This window comes from Otolemur garnettii, unplaced genomic scaffold, assembly GCF_000181295.1.
Source record: "Otolemur garnettii isolate 467f Iridium unplaced genomic scaffold, OtoGar3 scaffold00007, whole genome shotgun sequence".
Taxonomy (NCBI): domain Eukaryota; kingdom Metazoa; phylum Chordata; class Mammalia; order Primates; family Galagidae; genus Otolemur; species Otolemur garnettii.
Window position 1 is genome coordinate 11,312,821 of NW_003852402.1, and position 22,814 is coordinate 11,335,634.

At 49.8% G+C, this 22,814-nt stretch overlaps 1 protein-coding gene and 1 long non-coding RNA gene across 2 annotated transcripts in view; one reads left to right on the forward strand and one right to left on the reverse strand.

Annotated features, from left to right (window-relative positions):
* Positions 1-323: 323 nt before the first annotated feature.
* On the reverse strand, positions 324-2,158 carry LOC111723012. The gene is made up of 3 exons (XR_002771630.1): positions 1,305-2,158; positions 907-1,072; positions 324-446 (listed from the first exon to the last, which is right to left on the reverse strand). It is a non-coding gene; the product is annotated as an uncharacterized LOC111723012 (long non-coding RNA).
* MYH9 (myosin heavy chain 9) overlaps positions 1,154-22,814 on the forward strand; it is a 94,705-nt gene continuing 73,044 nt past the window's right edge. Inside the window, exon 1 of the mRNA XM_012801162.2 lies at positions 1,154-1,415. The gene's annotated coding sequence lies outside the window, so the exon portion shown is untranslated. The remainder of the gene's footprint in view (positions 1,416-22,814) is intronic.

Sequence of the window (22,814 nt, forward strand, 5' to 3'; positions counted from 1 at the left end):
GTTGTTTGGCGGGTCCGGGCTGGGGATTCGAACCCGCCACCTTAGGTGTACGTGGCTGGCGCCTTAGCCGGTTGAGCTATAGGCGCCGAGCCAGCAGGGACATTTCAACAGGAAAGAATAATGAGGAAGAAATTTCCCCTTATCGATATAAAATGTATTACAAAGCTGCCATTATTAATGCCTTGTGAAATGGGCAAAGAGACACACAGAAAGATCAATGGATACAACTCAGAAACAGATTGAAGTCTATGTATATAAGAGTTTAATAGGTGCTGACAGTGCAGCGGGAAATCAGCGGAGAAAATAATGTTTTGACACGTGGCTATTACAAAAATTGTTATATTTCTTCCTCTCTCCAACAAGATAAATTCCAGGTTGATTAAAAGATACATGTAAAATATTTTTAAAAACAAATAAAAAAATTATCCTCCTGTAGTGGACAGTATCTGGAAAAAAAAAAAAAGTGCAATTTGTAACAAGTATCTGAAAGGATGTATGCGAGTTAAAGACGTGAAGGTAAAGAGGGGCTTGGCAGGGCATTCCAGGCACAGGGAATCGCCAGAGCGAAGGCTGGGAGGCTGAACGACAGCCGCTTGCTGACTCCGAGGAGACAGGGTCAAGAATCGAACGCAGAACGCCCAGAACAGAATCCAGGACCGAATCCACGCCCGCCCTCACAGCCATCACAATTATGTAAAATAGCACTTTTCCCTTATATGGTACTTAATAGCTTTGCTTCTGGTAGGATGACAGGCGATACAGAAAACACAGCTCATGGGGCGGGGAGTCAGAGCCCGGGATCTTCCCGGTCTGCTCCCGCCCGGCCTCGCCGGAGACCCAGCAATGTACCAAAACCCCTTCCAAAGCCCTTGGCACCCTGAGCTGCCGCTTCCTGATTGAACTTACCCTGTGTCAATCTTTGTCCTAAAACCTGGCTGTCCGTTGGACCCGCCCTAGGAGGCGGGGCTCCCGCCGAGGAAGCGCGGGGGAAGGTGAAGCGGGTGGTGATGGGGATGGATGGGTAGGCTGAATCCCCACCCCTCTACCATCAGAGGCTCCGCCCACGCCCTTCCTACAGGAGAAGATGTCTGTCCATCAAGACCAAGTGCGGGCTGGGGTGGGTGAGTAGTGGAGAGGGGCGGGTCGTCCCTCCAGGCTCCGCCCCGGAGCCGGCGCCGGGCTTGGAATGGGCCCGCGGCTGCGAGGGCGGGGCGGGAAGGCGGCGAGGAGCCGAACTGGGTGCGGTGAGGCGCGCAGATCACCGCGGTTCCTGGGCAGGGCACGGAAGGCTGAGCGAGGCTGACCTGCTGCAGCTCCCGCCTCGCGTGCTCGTCCCACACCGCTGCCGCCAGAGCGCTCGAGAAAGTCCTTTCGGGAGAAGCAGCGCCTGTTCCCCTGGGCAGATTCAGGTTCAGGTGAGCGAGCCCCACCAGCGGGTTCCGCCCCGGCCGGGCCGGCTAGGGCGGCGACGAGACGCGCGACGTCTGGGGCGAGCGGGCCGACGTGTGGTTCTCGGCCTGGTCGCTGCTGGCGATCTGCGCAGGCGGGCGCGAGTTCGGGCGGCCGGGACCCGGGCACCGCATCCTTCCCCGAGGGTCCTGGAGCCCTGCGCGGCAGCTCGAGGGGGTGGGCGCCGGGAACAAGGCCTCAGGGAGCGGGGCACGCTGTCCAGCCCCCAGCTCCCGCCCCGCGCATTCCCGGGACGGGGCACCCGGGAGCCGACCTCCCCTGCGCCGGGGGCACGCGCCCCGCCCTCGCCGCGCCCGGGCGCGAGTTGGGCAAACTTTTTAACCCCTTCCGGGGAGCTGCGGTCCCGTGGGCCTAGCCGAACGGGTGCGGATGAGGTGGGGTGCTGGGGGCAGCGGCTCCTTTGCAAATTACCAGACATTTGGGGCACGGAGGTAACGGGCAGGCGGGACCGTTTGGCAGCTGTCAGGGCGTCCTCCTGAGTCAGAATCGGACAGCCCTGCCGCAGACTTTGCGCCGGGCTGGGTTTCCGCCCTCGCTGCCCACTTCCTCGTTTGCCCGGTTGCCGGCCGTCGGGCAGCAGAGGAGCTAGGAGAGGTGCGGGTGGGTGCATGGGGAAGAGGGACCAGGCGGGGACCGGTCGGTGAGGCAGAAGACCGCTCCCCACCCCCGCCCCAGCCCCAGCCCCTCACCCTTTGCTGGAGAGGAAATCCCAGAAAGCCGACAGCCGTCCAGGCTGCCCAGGCGTGCACCTGATTCCACCACGCCGGGGGCCGCCGAGCCCGCCTGAGGGCGGGGAGCGTCCGCGCCGCTAGGACCAGGCCCTGGCTATTGCACCTTAATTAACTCCTTGAGCCAGATCCGGGTTTTCTGCACCTCTTCTCCCCACTTCCCTGTTCAGGGGTATTCACCCCCATCCTGTCCTGGGGCCACGCCCAGGGCAGGACTGCAAGCACCTCCATCCCTCCAAGGGAGTCCTCCTGTTTCAAACTGAGAGGAGTGCCCTCCAGAACTAGCTCGCTGGCTCTCCTGAAGCGGGGGTGAGGGGGTGGGGAGGGCAGGGTGAGTGCCAGGGCTGCTGCCAAGGCTCCACCCAGCCGGTGTAGGGAGAAGGCTCTGGGAAGTCCCAGGTCTTGGAAACAGGCAGCTCTCTGGACTGGACAATTGAGAGGCCCAACCACTTCTCGGTTCACTGCGCCCTTTTCTGGGTTTAACAGGATTTCAAAGTAACTGTTGAGTAACTGCTGAAGGGGAAGAGAACCTTAGCTCCTTCTCCATACTGTGCAACACTGTGGCCATTTCTGAGGCCCTGTCTGCGCCGGGCCTGATAACCTCACCTGAGGGTTTAGTTTGCTTTTTGTAAGGAGGGAGGCTGTTTTAAGGACTGTTTATAAAATCACTCAATATCAGTCAATTCATTTACAAGGCTGCTATGGATGGGGGAGGGTGCACAGACGTGTAATTGAGCAAATATTTAACCTACCTCTCTGTACCAGAGACTCTGCCAGGTGGTGGTGGGGGGTGTGAGGTTGGGTAAGACCTGGCCGCTGCCCATGGGCACTTAGGGGAGAGCAGAGACAAATCTGTAGATGACTCTAACTGTGAGGTGGAGATGACAGGGACCCCAGAAAGGCACTGTGAGTCATGGGGATTGGGAGAAAGGAGCCCCAGCCTCTGTCCTTGGGGAGTTTTCAGTCCTCAAGGGGAAATAGTGGCAGAATGACTGAAATACAAAGGCAGCCTGTGATGTGTGTCCCAAGCATGCCATAAACAAAGGACCTGAGGAATTTCAAGGCCAATAGGAGCCACTTCTGTTTGGGGCAAGGAGAGAAGCTGCCACCAAGAAGGAGCATGTGGCAGGTTTGGCAAACTGAGGCAAGCATGAGGCCTTAGAAAGTGAAGAGTCATTTAGTGGATAATTGGGGAGTAATTAAAAACGTCAAAAGATTGCTCAGTGTAATTAGAGAGCCGGTGTGCCCCTAGATGACGATGGAGTGACACCAAAGAGCTTCACTCTTCACACTCAGTAAGTCCTGGCAGCCCAGGTGGATAGATTCAGGTGCTGGTAGAGCAGGCATCAGCACCCCGATTTGGGGCATTCTCCAGCCCATGGGAGAAGGGCATTTTGTGGGGGCTGTTTGAAGGGCCCCTGAGGAAAGAAGGTTGGGGCCCTGGCTTGCTTGTTTTCATTTTTAAACTTTTTAACCTAAGAGGTTGGAGATGGGAGAACTTCTCTATTGTAGATGAAGCATGCATGGTAATCACCGCCTTTCGCCTATTCTTGCTCCAGAAAAAGCAAAACAAGGATCTGTTAGCTCTTTAAAGAAGGAAAGCACACTCAAAAAATGCAGCATTGTTGTGGAGCCTGGTAGGGTATTGCTAGAAACCAGGCAGGCTGTGCTTTCTTCACTTCCTCTTCCAGCTAATCCTTCAATAAAGTACTTAAGACAGCCCTTACCAGCTTGACATCTTTATTTCAAAAGGAGAGGAGGGGTGGGCTGTTGTTTTCCTCTAAGCCCGGCCCTACCCTTCTCTTGGAGGGAGAGAAAGAGAAACCCAAAGCAAAGAAGAAAAAAGAAAACCCATGCCTTGACAGCTTCCTCCCAAGCGTCATGTTCCAAAAATATTTAGAATAACAAAATCTGTGTGTCGTCTTAATTAAACAAACGTCCTAATTTACTGAGCATAAAGCCGCATCTCTGCCCACTGGGGCAGGAAGTGCATTTTCCCTTTGTGCAGCCCCAGAGAGTCGCTGCCTCTCAGCCTTAACCCTTGGTGCGCTGAGCCCCTGAGCATGAATCTTCTGGTGTCAACAGAATGGAGCCCTGGGCAGCAGTGCTCTTGTAACTTACAGAACCCCATCCTTAGAGCGGGGAAGAGTGGGGTCATGGAAGGAACATGAGCTTTGGAGAGAGGCAGAGTTCAAATCCTGATGCTGCTGTTTACTATGGCATGGTGACCTTAGGCAAGTCGTATAACCTCCCTGAGCCTCAGTTTCCTCATCTGTAATGTGGAAGCACGATACCTACCCTGCAGGGTTAGATTTGAGAACTAAAAAAATAGTTGTGCAAAGGGTCTAATATATAGTGACTATATACATTAAATATATGTATATATATGTAATCAGTCTTAACTCTCTGTGTTGTCAGGTGGGGAATCTGGGGTGCATGTGGTAGGTACGTTATTTTCCTGGCTCCTAGCTCTGTGTTCTTTTTTTTTTGAGACAGAGCCTCAAGCTATCCCCCTGGGTAGAGTGCCATGGCATCACAGCTCACAGCAACCTCCAACTCCTGGGCTCAAGCAAGTCTCCTGCCTCAGCCTCCCAAGTAGCTGGGACTACAGGCGCCTGCCACAATGCCCGGCCATTTTTTTGGTTGCAGCCATCGTTGTTTGGCGGGCCCGGGCTGGGGATTCGAACCTGCCACCTTAGGTGTATGTGGCTGGCACCCTAGCTGCTTGAGCCACAGGTGCCGAGCCCTAGCTCTGTGTTCTTTCTACCTTTAAAAAGGTGGCATATACTGTGTTGGTGCACTATGACGTTCAATTGGTAAGGGCACAAGTGGTGACAGGCCCATCCACTGATGCGTTTGGATGCATTTGGTGATGTGGAGCTGAGTAACCTCTCCCAGGGCCCTGGTCTGGCTGGAAGCTATGCAGACTGACTGTGGTTTTAGTTCTAAAACCTGGTTTCCCATGGTCTAGGGGTGACTGAATTACTCACCAGCGACCCGGTGTCCAGCTCTGACTCTGGTCAAGGGAAGGTTTGATTTTGCTAGAAAGTGCCATATGGTGCTATAGCAACATCTGTACCAGTTTAAGTGTCCACCAGTTATGCAGGGAGATGTATGAGGAACTGAGAAATTCAGTAAATTCTCCCAAATGCCCCTACTCCTTTAGGCACGCTCGTACCTTATTGATGGGGTGTGCATGGCACAGCTCTCCTTTGAGAAGGTAGTTTGGCAATATCTGTCAAGCCCTATTCTGACTGCATTCTAGGAATTTATCCCACAGGTAAACTCATGCAAAAGGAAGTGTCTGAGAATATTCATCATAGCGTTGTCATAGAAAGTGACAGCAAACAAGCTAACTGCCCATTAAAAAGGTCAAGTAAATCATAGCACAGCCGTGCAGTGCAAGTCCTTGTAGCCTTTCAAAAATGAGGCCAATCTATATGTTCTGATTGGGGATGCTGTCCAGGATGTGCTGTCAGTGGGGGAAAGCTGGATACAAATTAGTGTAAAACATGTGTCAGAAGTGTAAAACGTGCTATGTCACCTCGGCTTCTCTGTGCCTGCAATATTTCTGGAATGATACTGAGACCCTGGTAATAGTGGTTGTCTCATAGGGCCCAGGTGGCAGGAGTTGGGAGTGTTACTTTTCACCAAATACCCTTTTATATGTACCCATTTGTCCGTAAATGGTTAAAAATTTAGATCTTTCTTATTTTTCTTAACTATAAAAATAGGGGGGGGGGCAGCTGGCCAATCTTATAGGCCTCACTTTTTTTTTTTTGTAGTTTTTGGCCGGGGCTGGGTTTGAACCCGCCACCTCCAGCATATGGGGCCAGCGCCCTACTCCTTTAAGCCACAGGCGCCACCCCCCAGGCCTCGCTTTTAAAATGCATTTCTTTTTTTATTTATTTATTCGAGCGGAGTCTCACTATGTTGCCCTCAGTAGAAGGCTGTGACGTCACAGCTCACAGCAACCTCAAACTCTTGGGCTCAAGCAATTCTCTTGTCTTAGCTTCCCAAGTAGCTGGAACTACAGGCACCCACCACAATGCACAGCTGTTTTTTGGTTGCAGTTATTGTTGTTTAGCTGACACGGGCTGGGTTCGAACCCACCAACCTCAGTACACGTGGCTGGTACCATAACCACTGTGCTATGGGTACCGAGCCTAAAATGTATTTCTTTAGATTTCATAATGAATGCCTATTGTGTGTAAAGAAGGAGGAAGGGTCTTACAAATGGACTGACTTGCCCTTTGTGATTGGAACTCTTAGGATCCCCCATGATGTCACATTATCACTAGAGAGAGCAACCCTTTAAGCAAATGACTCCTCTGATCTACTCCTCATATTCTGGGCAATAGTAGATGGTTGCTTTCTCTTTGTTATGTGAGGAGGGGTGGGGAAGTATTTCAGGATGCCCTTTTGCCAGGTTCTCCACAGTTCTCTTGGCTCCCAACCATAAGCTGTCCTGTCCTGGGGAGCCCACCCCAACCTGAAGACTAAACCAGACTCTCACACTCCTGCCTTCTGCTCTTATATGTTGGGGTGTACACTAGGCATGCTCCTAACTTATTGGGGTGTGCATCGCCTTTCACTCTGTGCCCCTTTTCGCTGTGTTCCCAGTTGTCTCCCAGACATCTGGCCTATGGTTTTTATGTATTTTTTTTTTTTTTTTTTGAGACGGAGCCTCAAGCTGTCCCCCTGGGTAGAGTGCCATGGCATCACGCTCACAGCAGCCTCCAACTCCTGGGCTCAAGCGAGTCTCCTGCCTCAGCCTCCCAAGTAGCTGGGACTATAGGCGCCCGCCACGACGCCTGGCCATTTTTTGGTTGCAGCCATCGTTGTTGTTTGGCGGGTCCGGGCTGGGGATTCGAGGTGTATGTGGCTGGCGCCTTAGCCGCTTGAGCCACAGGCGCCGAGCCGGTTTTTATGTATTAACAGCAGTGGAAAAGCTCAAATTCTTGAGAAAATGTGATCAGGGAGGCATTTTGAATTGAAGACCCCTGACTTTTCTCAAGGAAGACTGCCCTTGGCCTTGGTCGGTGTGGGTGCTGGAGAAGCTGCTGGCTCTGCTTGCTCTTTTCCCCAGAGAAGTCTGCAGAAGACCCTTCAGGGTCCTCACTGGGCCAGTCCTTGCAAAGCAGCCTCCTGCCGGAATGGCATGAGTCACACATAAGTCCACACGATGAGCCTGGCTCTAAAATGGACCTGCCACCACATGGGGGTGGGAGCCTATCTGCCCCTCCCACCTCCCTATTCCTTGTGCTTAGATGGCACCAAATACTTGGCAGGTAAAAGTGAAGCTTGGGTCTGATGCATGTCTCTTTAAAAAGTAACTGCAGCAGGCTTCTCTTGGAGTTACTCAGGTCCCATTCTGATCCTGAGTTTCTCAACCCTGAGATGATTCAGTGCTGAGGCAGGTGGAGTGAAGGCCCTGGGCTGGGGTCCAGAGCTCCATCAGCAGCTGTTTGCATCTCCAGCCCGGGAACCTCCTGTAGGGCCTTCTGGAAGGGTGTGGCTTCCTGCCTGTGCAGGTTGGGCTGAGGCCTGTGGTGAGGGTGAGGGTAGCTGATCTCCCCCATCCTGACTCCCTTGGTGCCTTTCAGAAGACCTTAAGATCCTATGGCACTTCCCAGAGGAAAGAGGGACCATCTCAGGGAAGTGTGCCAGCATGGTGTCTCTCCATCTAATTTTTAATATGTTGAGGGAGCTAAAGCTAATCTCTTTGGTTTAGAAAGTTGTCATTGACCAGAAGGACATTTACAGTTTGGGAACTTAAGCCGTAGGTTTTTCTATTTCTTTCATTTTAGCTCTAAATTCTAAATGATGCCCTGCTTAAAGGAAAAATCAGCAACAACAATAAAAACCTCCCCGCTGAATTTACTTAGGATTATAGAATTGTCAGAGCTGGAAGGGATCTGGGAGGTAATTGAAAAAAAAATATATTTTTCAATTACCGAAAGAACCATTTACTCAAGCTCATTCTGTGAGGAGCTAGAAAACCTTGGCCCCTGGTTATACACCACTCCAGGGCCTTTCTCTCCAAATCAGGAGGCCTCACTTAAAAGCATTTTTAAAATAGTTACTGTCCCTTTCTTCACCTTTATGTGCTGTTTACCTAAGCAAAAAGTCTTTAGCTCCTTTAGTCTTTCCTCAAGAGTCTATTCTTCTACTCCCTTAATCTTTTTCTTTTTTAAGGACGGCATTAGGGTTAAAAAATGGGGGGGAAGTATTTGGACTTTTCTGAACTTCCCAGTTGGACAGGGCCACTTGGGCTGAAAGTTCCCACAGCTCAAAAGAAAATCAATATTTCACATGGGGTTGTGCCAGGCAGCGGGTGGGCCATTCAAGAGCTGTACTGGCTCTCTACTGTCCTTTAGCTGGTGCTGATTTTTTTTTTTTTTTTTGCCGAGAGCTGGGTTTGAACCTGCCACCTCTGACATATGGGGCCGGAGCCCTACTCCTTTGAGCCACAGGCGCTGCCCAAGCTGGTCCTGATTTTTTAGTACCTTCAGGTCATTTAATGTCTTAGGCAATCAATATTTTGTATTTTCAATATAAAACCTGTGGCAGAAGGAAGAAAAACAAGGTTTTTGAGGTCAATCACAGGTGGGATCAATCTTCCCACCTTTTTCCTGCCGCTGGCCTTGGTGTCCCCATCTGCACATGGAGATGCCTGCTTTCTTGGGGGTAGTACAGGCTTGTGACATGGTCTAGGTCTAGCTGTCCTCTTCCTGCCCTTCCTCTCCTTTGTGTTATCATCAACATCTGTCCTCAGGTGGAAGGAAATACATGTTCAAGTTTTAACGATTCTGTATTTATCTAGCAAGTCTGTTCCTTCAAAGAACAATAATTAAGATGACTGAGGAACGTGCTGGAACATGCCTGGCATTGAGGTTGAAGTTTCTGGGGCCTGTAACTTTTGCTTTTTTTTTTTACCCAATTTTACTTGTTATGCTGCTCTGAGCTGGCTTAAGTGTTTTTCTTTCTTTCTTTCTTTCTTTTTTTTTTTTTTTTTTAAGAAACATGGTAGAGGCACCCTTTTTTAGAGTTGTCTGTGTTCAGAAGCCACTGCATTTCCTGTGTTTTACATTAAGTCACTGGGCTGGAGAAGGCAGCTTCCTGTCTGATAAACATAAAGAACGAGGCATTTGGAACAGTTTGGGTGACTTAATCTAACTGGGCCAGAATGGGGAAGAAGATTTTTGAACTCACTGCACTGCAGGGACACTGTGGTCAGAGGCTGGGTCTTTTTTCCTCTCTTTCCGCGGGTGGTAGCCTGGTGGCTGGCACTGTCAGAGTTGGCCCTTGGTCTTTGTTGCAAGAGTGGGGTTCAGGTCTAAGCCTTTGAATGCCACTTAATGATCCCTTCATTTTATAGGACGCTGACAGTGGGTCCTTATCTGGGAATCTTTGGGGGTGAGAAAGGTGGTGGTAGGGAGGCATTTTGAAGTTTTTATATTATTTTCAGATGTAAGAACACCCAACTGTTTGGCATTAGAGAATTGCCCCCAAAGACTCTTTAAGCTCCTGCTCAGTGGCCTGCACTGTGTGGTGCTCAGTGGGGCATCAACAAGGGTGCAAGACTGAGAACATGTCCTTGTCACCAAGGAGCCTTACCCTCTAATAGGGAGTGGGGAGACTTGACGGGAGGCTGGCCCATGCTACCATGAGTGACTAGAGACTTCTGAGCATCTCCAGGCAGGTTCCTGGAGGCTGGGAGGGTCTCAGAGGAGAAGGGCTGACATGACCGAGGGCAAGGAAGGAAGGAAGGCCTATTGCACGGGAATCAGTATGTCTGGGTTGAGTCTCACTCTGCTAATAAGAAAATAGATTGTATGAATCAGATACTGTGCTAGTGTTTCTACATGGATCAGATCATTTAATTCTTATTTCCCACAAGGTAGGAAATTATCCCCATCTTGCAGTTGAGGATATGACATAGGGATTCAGGCTCTGGTGCTCTCACTCCAGACCCATGTGTGACCTTGCAGATGCCCTTCGCTCCTCGTGTCCGTGTCCTCATTTGGGGGTGAGGAGTTAGATGAGTCCCTGAGGCCTCCTCTCTCGCCAGTGTCTGAGAGTTCATTCAATGGGCAGAGCCTTGGGCTGTGGCAGAGAGGGGCTTCACACCCCTCCCGGTGGCTGCTCCTTAGAGCTAGGTCACCAGTTCCATGGTGTTGCCTTGGCTACTGACTTTACCTTTAACCTCAATCAGCCATCTTTCAAATGAATATAGCTGGTCCTGAGGGAGAGCAGATTACAAGACTGTGGCCAGTGGTGTGAATCGAGGCCCTGGGAATGGCCTGCTGCTGGCTGGGCCCTGAGCAGTGCCTGCTGCCATCTTGACTAGTGGGCTTTTCTTGACATAAAACTGTTGCATTCCTTCCTTCCTTCATCTGTCCACCCATTGAATCCTTAGTCATTCAGTAGTGACTCTTCAGAACTTAGTCTATGTGTAAGGCACTGGGTTGGCGGAGTGGTGGACATATAGGGATGAAGGAAATGTGAGCCCTTGTTTCCAGAAGCTGATGGTCCCACCAGATGCAGATTCTGGGGGTCCAGGGAGGAGGCAGCTCTGAACTGATTGCAAAGTAGGGACACAAGGTACAGCAAGTCCAGGGAGCAGGGCTAGGACCTTGTTCAGTTGCTCAGACTCCAGTAGAGCTTTGTTCAGGGGTGATTCAGGTTGGCCAAGGCCCTGTGAATCATCTGGGATTGATAAAAAAAAAGTTGCTTCTCCTCCTCAGGCGCTCCCAGCCTCAGCCCCTTCCCAGGCCAAGATGGCCCATTAAGGCTGCTTCCTTACGCCACTTCCTAGGAAATGTGGGAGTGCAGGATTCCACTCCCAGCTCATTAACTTCTGGATGGATGCTGGGAATTCTGCCTCCTCCCCCCTGGTTGTGGTCAGCACATTATTCCCAGGCAAAGGAGTTGGGATGAGATTTTTCATGGGGTATTGAGAAAGACATAATTGTTACTGAAATCAGTTTCCTCTTTAAAGTTAAAAAATAAGGTGGGGGGATTATTTATAGCATAAGCATTATAAGAGCTCGTGAGAAGCAGATTTGCCCTTCGCCCCATCCACTGTCTGAATTTTTCTGGGTTTTCTGTCCAAAACACACATAGTTTACAAAATTGTAACCAGAAAAGACACTGTCCTGTGTTCTGGCTTATTCACTTTGTACTCTAAAATGAAGTTTCTATGTTGCACTGGCCTCTACAGTTAATATTTTAATGGCATGTTATGGTCCACTTACAGGAAAAACCATTTTTTTTACACTGCCAGTTTTTAGTGACTCTTTTGGAAATTTATTCATTTAGCAAATACCTGATGCATCCTGAAAATCTATTTTTTAAATTTTAATTTAATTTTTATTCTTAGAGGAAGCATTTCACTCTGTTGCCCAGGCTAATCTCCAGGTCCTGGCCCTAAGCATTCCTCCCAGCTCAGCTTCCCAAGGTGTCAGTCACCACAGCCAGCTAAACATCTATTCTAGATTGAGGCCAGAAACTTCCAGGTGGTCAGGATGCAGATGAATGAGATATTCCAGGCCCCTGGCCTTGTAGGGCTCACAGTCTGGATCTAGGAACATGGTCACTTCACTCTGGCATTGTGGCTGTGATAGACCAGATTGAGATGGTGATGGCAGCTCTGTGCCTGATCCCAGTTGGTGGAAAACAGGTAACCATTTTGTCCTTAGTGGTGAGAAAGCTTTGGAGCATGGAGCTGGGGGCTCTTTCTGGGCTTTTTGGAGAAATCTCTTCAATTTGCTCCTCTCTCTCCCATATGTGTGGTGCCCACAGCTTACTCTGGAAAACCCAGTGGGCTGGCGATGAGGGAGCAGAACTTCTCCAAAGGATTCTACCAACAGGAAATAGCACCTGGCCTTACAGAGAGAGACCCTACAGAGGGTACGGTGGGTGGGAGGAAGCCGAGGGTGGAGGCAGGAGGATTACAAGATGGCCCATCGAGGCTGCTTCCTTTCACCACGTCCTAGGAAATGTGTTCCACCACCTCCTGGGTGGTCTTCAAAATGTCCAAATGCCACTAGCGGGCTCTCTGGTGGCTCCAGGGTGCTGGGAGAATTGTAGCAACAAGTTGCAACAGTTTAGTTTAGTTGTAAAGAGGAAGTTTCAGAATCCCAGGGGCTGCTTTTCATCAGACGGCTGGATGTTTGTAGTAAGGAAGTATTTGGGAGTGGGCTGGGCTGGCCTGAGGGGATTAGATAGATGGATGGCTGAGGGGCTAGAGACTCTGCTCTAGTGTTTCCTCTCGTTCCAAAGAAATGGCTTCCTTGTCAGGCATAGAGGTCATCTTCTTTCCAGCCCCCTGCCACACCTGTTTCCCTAGCCCAGCTCCTGACACATCAGTCCGACCTAAATTCTGTCTTCTTAAACGGCAGGGTAGAAGTCATTTGTTGTTCAGAAATGGGCCAGGGACTTATTGCTGTCCACAGTGCTGAGGCATGAAGAGGGCTGGGGGCCCAGAGTGGTCACTAGGACACTTCCATGGCCCTTAGGAGTTTCAGGTTTTGCAACCTCTCCAGCCTGCCTCTGGGATTTGGAACAGAACTAGGCCTGACAGTGTGAGGTTTGACTAGAACTGGTCCGGTTGCAGTTAACCTCTCCCAGTTACATATGCGCATAAACATCAAAAAACCTTAACCTTCTTTTTAACATACTGACTTAAATTAGTACTACTAATAAGACATAACTGGAGGATTTCAACACCTGGTAGATCGCTGATTTAAGGTGATGCTCTTTGTGTCACCTTGTTATATATTACCGTTTTGTGCTGATCACAGGCTAGAGGTTAACTTTAAATTTTTAACATTTTAATACTATTTTTACTCATTTTCTAGCCATTATATGGGGGGAAGAAAGGGGGATACAAGGAACAGAGATAGAGCAGGAGGAAGTCGGGTGTAGGGAGGAGTGGATGATTTCAGAAGCAGCCGCAAGGTTTAATTCCCACTTTCATTTAGTTTATTTGTTCACTAAACATGTGTCACCTGCTGGCTCTGAGCTAGAAGGTGTTCTAGGTTCTGGAGGTGCATCGTTGAGCAAAGCAACTGAAGACCCTGCAGTTTGCTTTCCAGTGAGGGAACCAGGCAACAAATTAAGTAAGTACTTTCCTGGATTGGCACTTGTAGCTCTGGGGCTAAGGCGCCAGCCGCATGCAGCCAGGCTGATGGGTTTGAACCCAGCCCGGGGCCTGCCAAACAACAATGACAAAAACAACAACAAAAATAACCAGGTGTTGTGGCAGGCACCTGTATCCCAGCTACTTGGGAGGCTGAGGCAAGAGAATCGCTTAAGTCCAAGAGTTCGTTGTTGCTGTGAGCAGTGTACCAGGGCATTCTACTGAGGGTGAATATGAGACTCTGTCTCAAAAAAAAAAAAAAAAAAAGATTAAGTGCCTTCTATGGAGAACAAAAATCACATGAGGGGTGTATTAGTTTGCTTGGGATGCCATAACGAACGCTGCAGGTTCGGTGGTTAATCTGCAGAAATTTATTTATCACAGTTCTGGAGGCTGGAAGTTCAAGATCAAGGGGTGGACAAGATCGGTTTCCTCTCAGGCCTTTGGCTTCTCACTGTGTTCTCACATGCTCTCCCTGCTGTGCACACAGCCCGTGTATCTTCTTCATCTTATAAGGACACCTGTCACATTGGATTAGGACCCACCCTAGAATCCTCATTTTAACTTAATTACCCCTTTCAAGGCCCTGTCCCCAAACACTATGTCATGTTCTGCAGTACTGGGAGTTAGGTCTTCAATGAATACATTTTTTTTGGTAGGAGGGACATAATTCAATCCATAATGGGAGAAGAGAGTAGGGGGTGCATGTGTGAGCAAATGGGGTGTCTAATCCAGGGACATTTGGTCAGTTCCTTCAGGTGGGTGGAAGGGAGAACCAACCCTTTAGGGCAATTCTCTGGTTTCCTCATCTGTTAACTATTAATAAAACCCACCTATCCGTGTTCTCTGGAATGCACTCAGCACCCTGTCTAGTTCTGATGGCCCCCAGTAAATGTCAGTGCGCCCCCCCCCCCCGCCCTGGTTCACCAGCACCTTTTCTTTCTCTGTCCCACTTTACTCTTTGCTCCCAGGATCCACTTCTGATCAAAACACTGGAGTAAGGGGGCTGCCCTGCTTGTCCCCAGGCTGCCCTGCCCTCCTCCCAGAGCTTGTAGACCAAGTGTTCTTGGAGATGGCGGAGTTTTACACCAGTGAGGAAGAATAGTTGTAGGAAACTAGAATCCCCGTTGTGGCCAGGGTGGTGGATGGCTGCAGTTAGTGCTTGCCTTGCCTAAGGCTTTGCTTCTGTTGCTGTTCCTACCAGACTGGGTGACATCTTAGCACATAAGCACGCTGGCATCCTCTTGGGGAGGCCTTGCCACAAGGACCCTCGCACCCTGCCTTGCCTGTGGTGGGCAAGGTGAATATATTCATACCTGAGTACAGGTGAACAGACCCTGGTTCAATATCCCAGCACCTGTCACTGTGCTCCGTGTGCCCTTGGGCTTCACATCTTTGGCTTCTCAGGCTTATCCTCCATGGTGTGTGCATCTCTAGAACTTAGCTCAGTAGGCAGGGGCCGTGGACTCACCATCTGTCCTAATCCTGATTCTCCCACTTGCAGGCTCTTTGACCTTTGGCAAGACATATAGCCTTTTTAGTTTTCGTTATTTATGGAATGAAGAAAATACTCTTGCAGGGATTTGGAGTTCAATATCATTCAGCTTTATTCTTTATATATTTTATTTATACACAATTTGTCCAGCATAGTACCTGGTTATCTATCTTGATCTATTTAGAACATCCATTTTAGTTAGTTAGTTTATTTATTTATTTAGAGACAGAGTCTCACTTTGTTGCCCTTGGTAGAGTGCTGTGACATCATAGCTCACATCAACTTATGGCATCATAGCTCACAGCAACTTCAAACTCTTGGGCTTGAGCAATTCTCTTGCCTCAGCCTCCCGAGTAGCCAGGACTACAGGTGCCTGCAACAATGCCTGGCTATTTTTAGAGATGCAGGTCTCACTCTTGCTCAGTCTGGTCTTGAACCAGTGAGCTCAGGCAATCCACCCGTCTCAGCCTCCCAGAGTGTTAGGATTACAGGCGTAAGTGCCTGGCCCATTTTAGTCTATTTTAAATATTCCATCACTTTATAAAGGTCGAAATCACATTCAGGTTATTGTAATCACAGTCTCTCTATTCCCCGAGGCGGGGGCAGTATTAGTGTTCCCATTTTATAGCTGGGAATGTTGAGACTCCAAGAAAAGTTAATGACTAGGCCTAGGTAGCAAGAAAGAGATCTAAGATCCTCTCCCAGCTCCTAATTTTCATGCCAGTTATTTCCCACATCTATTTCCATTGCCTCTTCGGGCTTCTCATCCCACTTACACCATTATGTGGATGATAATTTGTGAAATTGGGTTTTTATAGACTTAAAGTGCTTTTGTACACCACCTCACAGCAGTGGTTGCTGGGACCCATTGCCTCACTTACTTTATGGTGCCAGGTATAAAGTACAGTCCTCCCCACTTTTCTACCCAAGATCCACTCAGGAGACAGCCAGGTGAAGAATGGCAGGCTGGTGTGAGGTCTCGTCAGCCTAGTTCTTTCTGTTTGTTTGTTTTTGGAGACAGGGTCTTTCTTTCTGGGTTAGAGTGTGGTGGCCTCTCCATAGCTCAATGAAACCTCAAACTCCTGTGCTCAAGTGATCCTTCTGTCCCAGCCTTCTGAGTAGCTGGGACTATAGGCCCATACCACTGTACCTGGCTAATTTTTCTATTTTTGTAGACGTGGGGTCTTGCTTTTGCCCAGGTGGGTCTGGTCAACCTGGTTCTTGCAGGGGACCTCGGCTTTGGCTTTTCCTCTGCAGAAGGAGGCATGCCGCCCTCCTGTCCTCCCCCTGGTCCAGCAGTGGCCAGGGCTGTCTGCTACCCACTGTTTCCTGCCTTTGCCAGGGTGAGGAGGAGGTGGATGTATAGCGCCAAGTGCTCGTGAAAAATGCCTCACTGTGAGATTAATTACTTGGGCCAAGTTCAGTGGAATTCACAAGGCCTCATCAGTGCTGTGACTTATCTCCTGATCTCCACCTGGGGTTAGTTTCTGGGCTCTCCTAGCTCAAGCTTATGTGATGCTGAGACTGAAGATCAATCTGGTAAAGAGTCCCTCCTGTTGTTGACTCTGGGGGTCTGGGCCCTGGTGGCCTCAGGGTGACAGCACAACATCGGGGATGCTAGGCCCAGGGTTCATCCAGGTTGTGTGGCCCTTTGCAGTGTCTCACATACTTTGGGAGACCAGTGTGTTCCAGACAGACTACAGGGAGGGCTCCCTTCCTCTTTCATGTAAGTCTCAGGCTTTAATTATCCTTTGGTTGAAATAGTGGAGCACCCCCCACCCCCACCTTCTCTCCTTCTGGCTTTCAGACAAGAATCTGAAGAATGTGATGCTCTATTGCAAATGGGGCAGGATCCACGGGCTCTTCCGGGGCTTTGCCAGCAGCCTTTGTTGTGTGTTAGGACCTGGGACATTCCAAATTGGTTGTGGTTGGGAGTCAGAGACAACTTCAGGCTCATTAAATTCCTGGCTGTCCCTGGCGATCCTGAGAAGCTGGGAGGGGCAGGGGTGGGGAGATAACACTCCTCCACCTCCCAACATTTTTATCTGAGAGAAATCAGGTTAGAAGGAATTTGGAAGGGAAGTTGAGTGAGAGTCTGTGGGAGGGGGTTGGTATTTGCCAGGAGGGCCAGTTCTACTGCTCTGGCTCTAGATCACCAGGAAGCTGGTGGCTCACCTCTGCCCTTTCCCCTCCTGATCATATTATTGCACCTGCTGTTTACCAGGTGCTACCGGGAGCCTTGCTGGATACCCTGTGTGCGTCTGCTGCCTCTCAGCAGCCTTAGAGCAGTGGGAGAGTGGTTAGGTGTGCAGACCTCAGAGCCTGTGCCTATGTGCCCTTGAGTAAGTCATGCAAACATTCTGGGCTTCGGTTTCCTTATCTGCAAAACAGGACAGCAGTAGAACCAGCCTTGTGGGGTTGTCATGTTTTCAAGTGAGGTCACTGGTAGAAAGCACTCAGAACTGAGTGTTAGTGGCTATTATTTAATTGCCAATCAGTCCTGTTAGATAGGCATTAACATTCCCATTTTCTGCATGAAGAAAGGGAGTCTCAAAACGTTTAAAATTTACTAGGTTTCTTCCACCAATGTGTGAAGAATCCAGGTTGGCCAGGTCTCGGCATCCTCTGGGGTGCATGTGTGCAGGCATCTGTGTGTGTTTGTATGTGCACATGTCTGTCTGTGCACATGTCTGTGCACTTGTGCAGGCACCTGTGCGTGTGTGTGAGGGGCGTGAGCATGGTCCAGTGTTGTGGCCTGAATGTGGCAGCTCTGGGGCAGGGCTGTGTTGTCTTCCCTCTCAGTGCGGCTACGGCTTTGGCCGCTTAGGAGCCCAACTGTGGCTCTGGCAAAGGAGTGATTCTTGGCAGGTGGTAAAATAAACAGCAGCCAGGTATCTGGTGAAGGACGTAGTGAGGTCATCCCTGCCAGGCATGCTCTCTGCTCAAGGACAGCTGGGGCTGGCCAGACTTCTAGACAAGGGTGCTACTGCAGCCCCGTCCAGGGACTGTAAGTAAGTTAATTTCTCTCTGAAGTGTGAAGTAAGTAGATCTAATCTTCACCCAGGGCTTGTATTTGCATCTTTTCTCTGGGGAAGCAGGATGCCCTGGCTCATCCCCCATGAGCTTCTCTGGAACACTTGGCCTGCCCCCTGTGCCTTCTCTGTGCCTGGGGTTGGCAGTCCATTGGGATAGGACCGAGGAACAGCAATGTAGGAAGGAGAGACAGTTCAGCCTTCAGTTCTGTGTTTCTGGTTACTGGAGTCCAGGGGAGATGGCCTCTCTCCCTTTCCACACACTCTCACTATTGGCTGTTCTGCCCACAGCTCTGTTTCCCTGGACCTCTTTGTGAGATCCTGCTCAATGTTAGAGGGGGTATTGGAGGAAGTGATCCCTTCTCACGTCTTGGTTCACGTTGCTGAGGTGCGAACAGAGACCACCACACCCTACTTTTATCTTTGAGCTTATGACCAGGAGGCTCCTAGAAGATGATGGCCTGCATTTGAGGGTCTCTTTGAGCCCCCTGGAAAGGGTATACAAGGGGTTCATAGCCTTAGATAAGTTTTCAGAGGCATCCTCGACCACTGACCTAGAGAGTAGAAACCTTGGGTTTCTTGTGTATAGTGTACACATCTGTGCGTGTTTGTGTAACAGACATGCAATGTGCTGTCAGGGGGCACTATTTCAGGCAGGAGGGTCTGTCCAGTGTAGGGTTAGGTTACACCACCCAAAGGGTGGGAATTTGTGGGGAGCACCTTTCTGATCTCCTCCCTGCAGGGCAGTGGCCTTCCTTTCTCATGTTGAGCCTTTAACACAATATTCCTGGGGCTGGAGATTGGAGGGGCAGTGTTTCTTAGCCAGACTTGGTCTGTTGTTATTTTGGATACCAAGGAATCTGATTTCTTCTTTCTGTCTTCACCTGCATTCCCTCCTGGGTATCAAAGGATGTTTGGTCAGCCCCCCATATCTAGGCAAGTCACTCACCTCCCTGAGCCTCTGAGTCACTCTCTTTCCAGGGATAGGGCAGATAATTAATACCTGCCTTGGCTTTGTCAGCGTTGGCAAAGTAGACTGGTGTAAGATGCGAGATGGATGTGTCTCCCAAATGTCAGGTGGTTGGTTGCTAGTCACTGTCTCACCTGCCTGAGGTTGGATACCCACAGTTTCCATTGGATTCAGGATGAGATGGACTGAGTGAACTTGGGCAAGTTGCTGGACTAGCCTGAGCTTCTTTTACCCAGTGAAGGTTAAATCAGCTTGGTGTTTTTTTCAAACACTGCCAATGGAGACATATTGGTGGGTTGTGGAATTATTTAGTGGGTGGCAACCCGTGTTTTTAGAAATGAAATGAGACTAAAATGAAAAATAACAGCGTGCACAGCAGTTATGTGTCATTTCACGATGCTTTTGTTCAACATGGTTGTATTTATGACAAAAAGTTTTTAAATTAAAAAAAATTCTTTTTAAATTGTAGCTTGAAATAAAAAATGTTGGAGTCCCGAGGGAGGAGATGCTCTAGGACCTCTGCAGCCCCGACTTTGGTGGTTCCAGCTGCAGGCCTGTGCCAAGCTGGGCTCCTTGGCCAGGGTTGCAAGTGGAGCCCTTTGCAAGATCAAACTCTTTAACTAAAGGGTCTCGACAAAATTCTGGGAAATGAGCTACATTCCTGGGGTGGAATAAATCATGTTGAGTTGGGTTAGGCAGGATGTGACTTCAAACCCTCGAAGTGGGCTGTGTAAGGCAGAGCCTGTGACTGACTCATTATGAGCTCAGTGGCGACACAGACAGTCTTAGAAAAGAGGTGAAGATCGTGGGGGAGGGGACCGGCATTCCTGGGGGCCACCAAGCCCTATTCTGGGAGCTCATTTCATCCTCGCAGTGGATCTGAGTTTGGCTATGTTCTGATCACTGTGCAGAGGGGGGTTGGTGGCCAGGGCTGTCAGCTACCCTCATCTTGTGGGGGGAACTCCTCACAGCTGTCCTGGGGGGGTAGCTGGGATCAGCTCCATTTTACAGCTGAAGTCCAGGGCCAAGTCAACCTGGCAAAGTCTGTTCTACTAGTTACATGGTGGGGCTTTGGTGTTGCACGTCCAGCCCAGCTGACTCTTGAGTCCCGTTTTTCCTAAAATGTCTTCTGGGAAGGTCATGAATGAATAATCAACCATTTGGAAGCTCTCTTCTTTTCAGTAATGAAGTTCTCTGAAATGACAGCTTGATAAATTCAGGAAGGCTGTTGACCCCTGACCAGTCATGTGTCTCTCAGAAACAAAATAAAGGGCTCGGCGCCTGTGGCTCAAGTGGCTAAGGCGCCGGCCACGTACACCTAAGGTGGCAGATTCGAATCCCCAGCCCGGGCCCGCCAAACAACAATGATGGCTGCAACCAAAAAAAAATGCCAGGCGTTGTGGCAGGCGCCTGTAGTCCCAGCTACTTGGGAGGCTGAGACAGGAGACTCACTTGAGCCTAGGAGTTGGAGGTTGCTGTGAGCGTGATGCCATGGCACTCTACCCAGGAGGATAGCTTGAGGCTCCGTCTCAAAAAAAAAAAAAAAGAAAAGAAACAAAATAAAGATTAGTGTACATCAGATAAAACTAAGAGTAAGGCAGAAGGTGGGGCAAAGAATAAGGAAGGACCCCCGATGGCCACAGAAAAGCCATGGCTCCTTCCCAGCCTTTGCCCTTGGGCTTCTGAAGGGAGAAATAAGCCAAGGGTCATCACACTTGTTTGGACAATGAGATGTGGCATTATTAGGCTTAGCATTAGGCACCTCAGATGGGTGGCAAAGACTTTACTGGGCTCCATCCCTGGAGTCTGGACCTCTGGGAAGACGGACCTCGCTGTGCCCTGGGGATCCGGTGGTAACCTGATTCTACCCCTGCCTTGGCGCTCCTGTTCTGGTAGGGACGAGGCAGGATGGCTGATGGGGGAAAGTGGCTCCACGTTCAGTTGCTTCTTTATTTTTCTGGATGATTTAATTATTTGAATATCACTCATGTGATAACCAGCTGCTGAAGGCCTGGTGGGTCCCAGGCTGCATGGTCCTCAGAAGTTGTCTTTGCTTTCTGATCTCGGGTTGCACTTCTCAGCAGTCATGATGTGGACTCAGAAAAGCAGCCCGCTGCACTTTCCCACTGAGACAGCAGCCGTATAATTAAATCTTTTGAGCATGGTTATTTTTCTGCGTTGGGTTTCGGCAAACTGTGCTCATATGCTTGAGGAAAGAAAAACCAATCTATCAGCAGAACCTGGGGGAAGGAATAACTCTGCTGTAGGAGTCTGAAGGGCTCAAGTTGCTCCTCCTGGGTGTGCGGGAAGCCCCCAGCAACTTTGGGAAATGTTATCTGTGGGGTGGGTGGGTGTGTGTGTGTGTGTGTGGCACACCCTGTGAACAATTCCTTCTCAAACGAGCCAATCAAATGGTTCTTCTGTCAGGCTTTTCAAAGTTGGGGGGCGAGTCAGAGGGGTCACCTGGAGGGGATGCCACCCCCGTACCTGAGACAACTTGCTTCTCTTTGCAGTTTCTCCTGGGCGGCTGGGTGTGAGCTCATTATGGACTAGGTGAGGCACATGTGTGATTTCACTGTGTAAATATTGAGCCAATTAAAAGCAAAGCCAAGGGTCCAGTGTGGATGACTTATCTGCAGATCCAGTGCCAGGTCTGTCTGCCGGGCCTCTTCACACTGGGCAAAAGGTGCTTAACCTCTTGCTGAGGTTTCCTTCTTTCCTCCCTCCCTCGCTCCCCCACTTCTCTCTTCCCTCCTTCCCCCTGGAGACATTGGACCTGGGGAGGTTAGGAGGGGCTCCCCTTGGAATGGTGATTCTCTTGGGCAGCCAGGCTTCAAGAAGATCCTCAAGTATTTCCAACAACTCCTTTCCTTTTTCAGCAAGCAGTGGTGGAGGACCCCTCGTGCAGCACCCTGTGTATGTGAGCAAGAGGGCCAGTGGGAGACAGTCCCATCAGGAAGTAGAGAAGCAGCGGTTCTAGTATAAGGCACACTGCGCCATGCCTAGCAGGTAGCTTCTCTCCAGGCCCGGTTGGCTGTCATTCTGGGGCCATGGCAGGGCTGTCTTCAGGCTCTCACTGTTTCCTGATCTGGCTCATTGGTTGATTGGTTTATTCACTAAGAGATGATTTTTTGTGCTGTAGACCCAAAGCCATGTCTCTGCCCCTGAAGTTGGTATCTTTTTTTTTTTTTAATTTTTTTCCCCTGGAAGACTCAGACCCTAAATGTTGGGTGTGAACTCCCTCCACTCCCTTTTAAAATTCATTTATTTATTTCTGAGATGTGGTCTTGCTCTGTCACCCAGGATGAAGCACAGTGGCACGGTCATTGCTAGAGTGATCTTCCTGCCTCAACCTCAGTCCCACTAGCTGGGACTTCAGGTGTGTGCCACCACACCCTGCTAATTCTTTTTTTAATATTTTTTTTTTTTTTTTAAAAGAGAGTCTCACTATGATGCCCAGGATGGTTTTGAACTCCTAGTCTCTAGTGAGTCTTCACCTCAGCCTCCAAACCAGCCATTGTGCCCCGTGAGCTTGATATCTTAGTGGAGAAGGGCCAGGTGGACACTTTGTTCGCCAGGTAGCCGAGCGAGATCTGCCCAAGACACTTTGGGTCTTGGCCCACCTCTCACTTAGGAGGAAATGACTGCAATAGGACATTGACTCCCGGACTTTTTCCCAAGCTGGTCTCTTTGGAATAGGAGAGCAGGGGGTGCGATCTGTCCTTCCCTGGTGTCATTTAATCATTTCCCATCTAGCCTGGCCAGAGACTGCCTTTTCTTTGAGGTTGGAAGCTCCCTCTTTGTAAGCCCTTGCCCCTTGATACCTTCCAACTGCAGGCTTCTCACCTCCCCTTCCATTATGGTAAGGAGGGTGATCTCTAAAATGCAAATCTGGTGATGTCACCTTCCCTTCCTCCCCCATGTCCCTAGAATAAAGTCCACATTCCTAAATGGCTGATAAGATCCCAGCGAA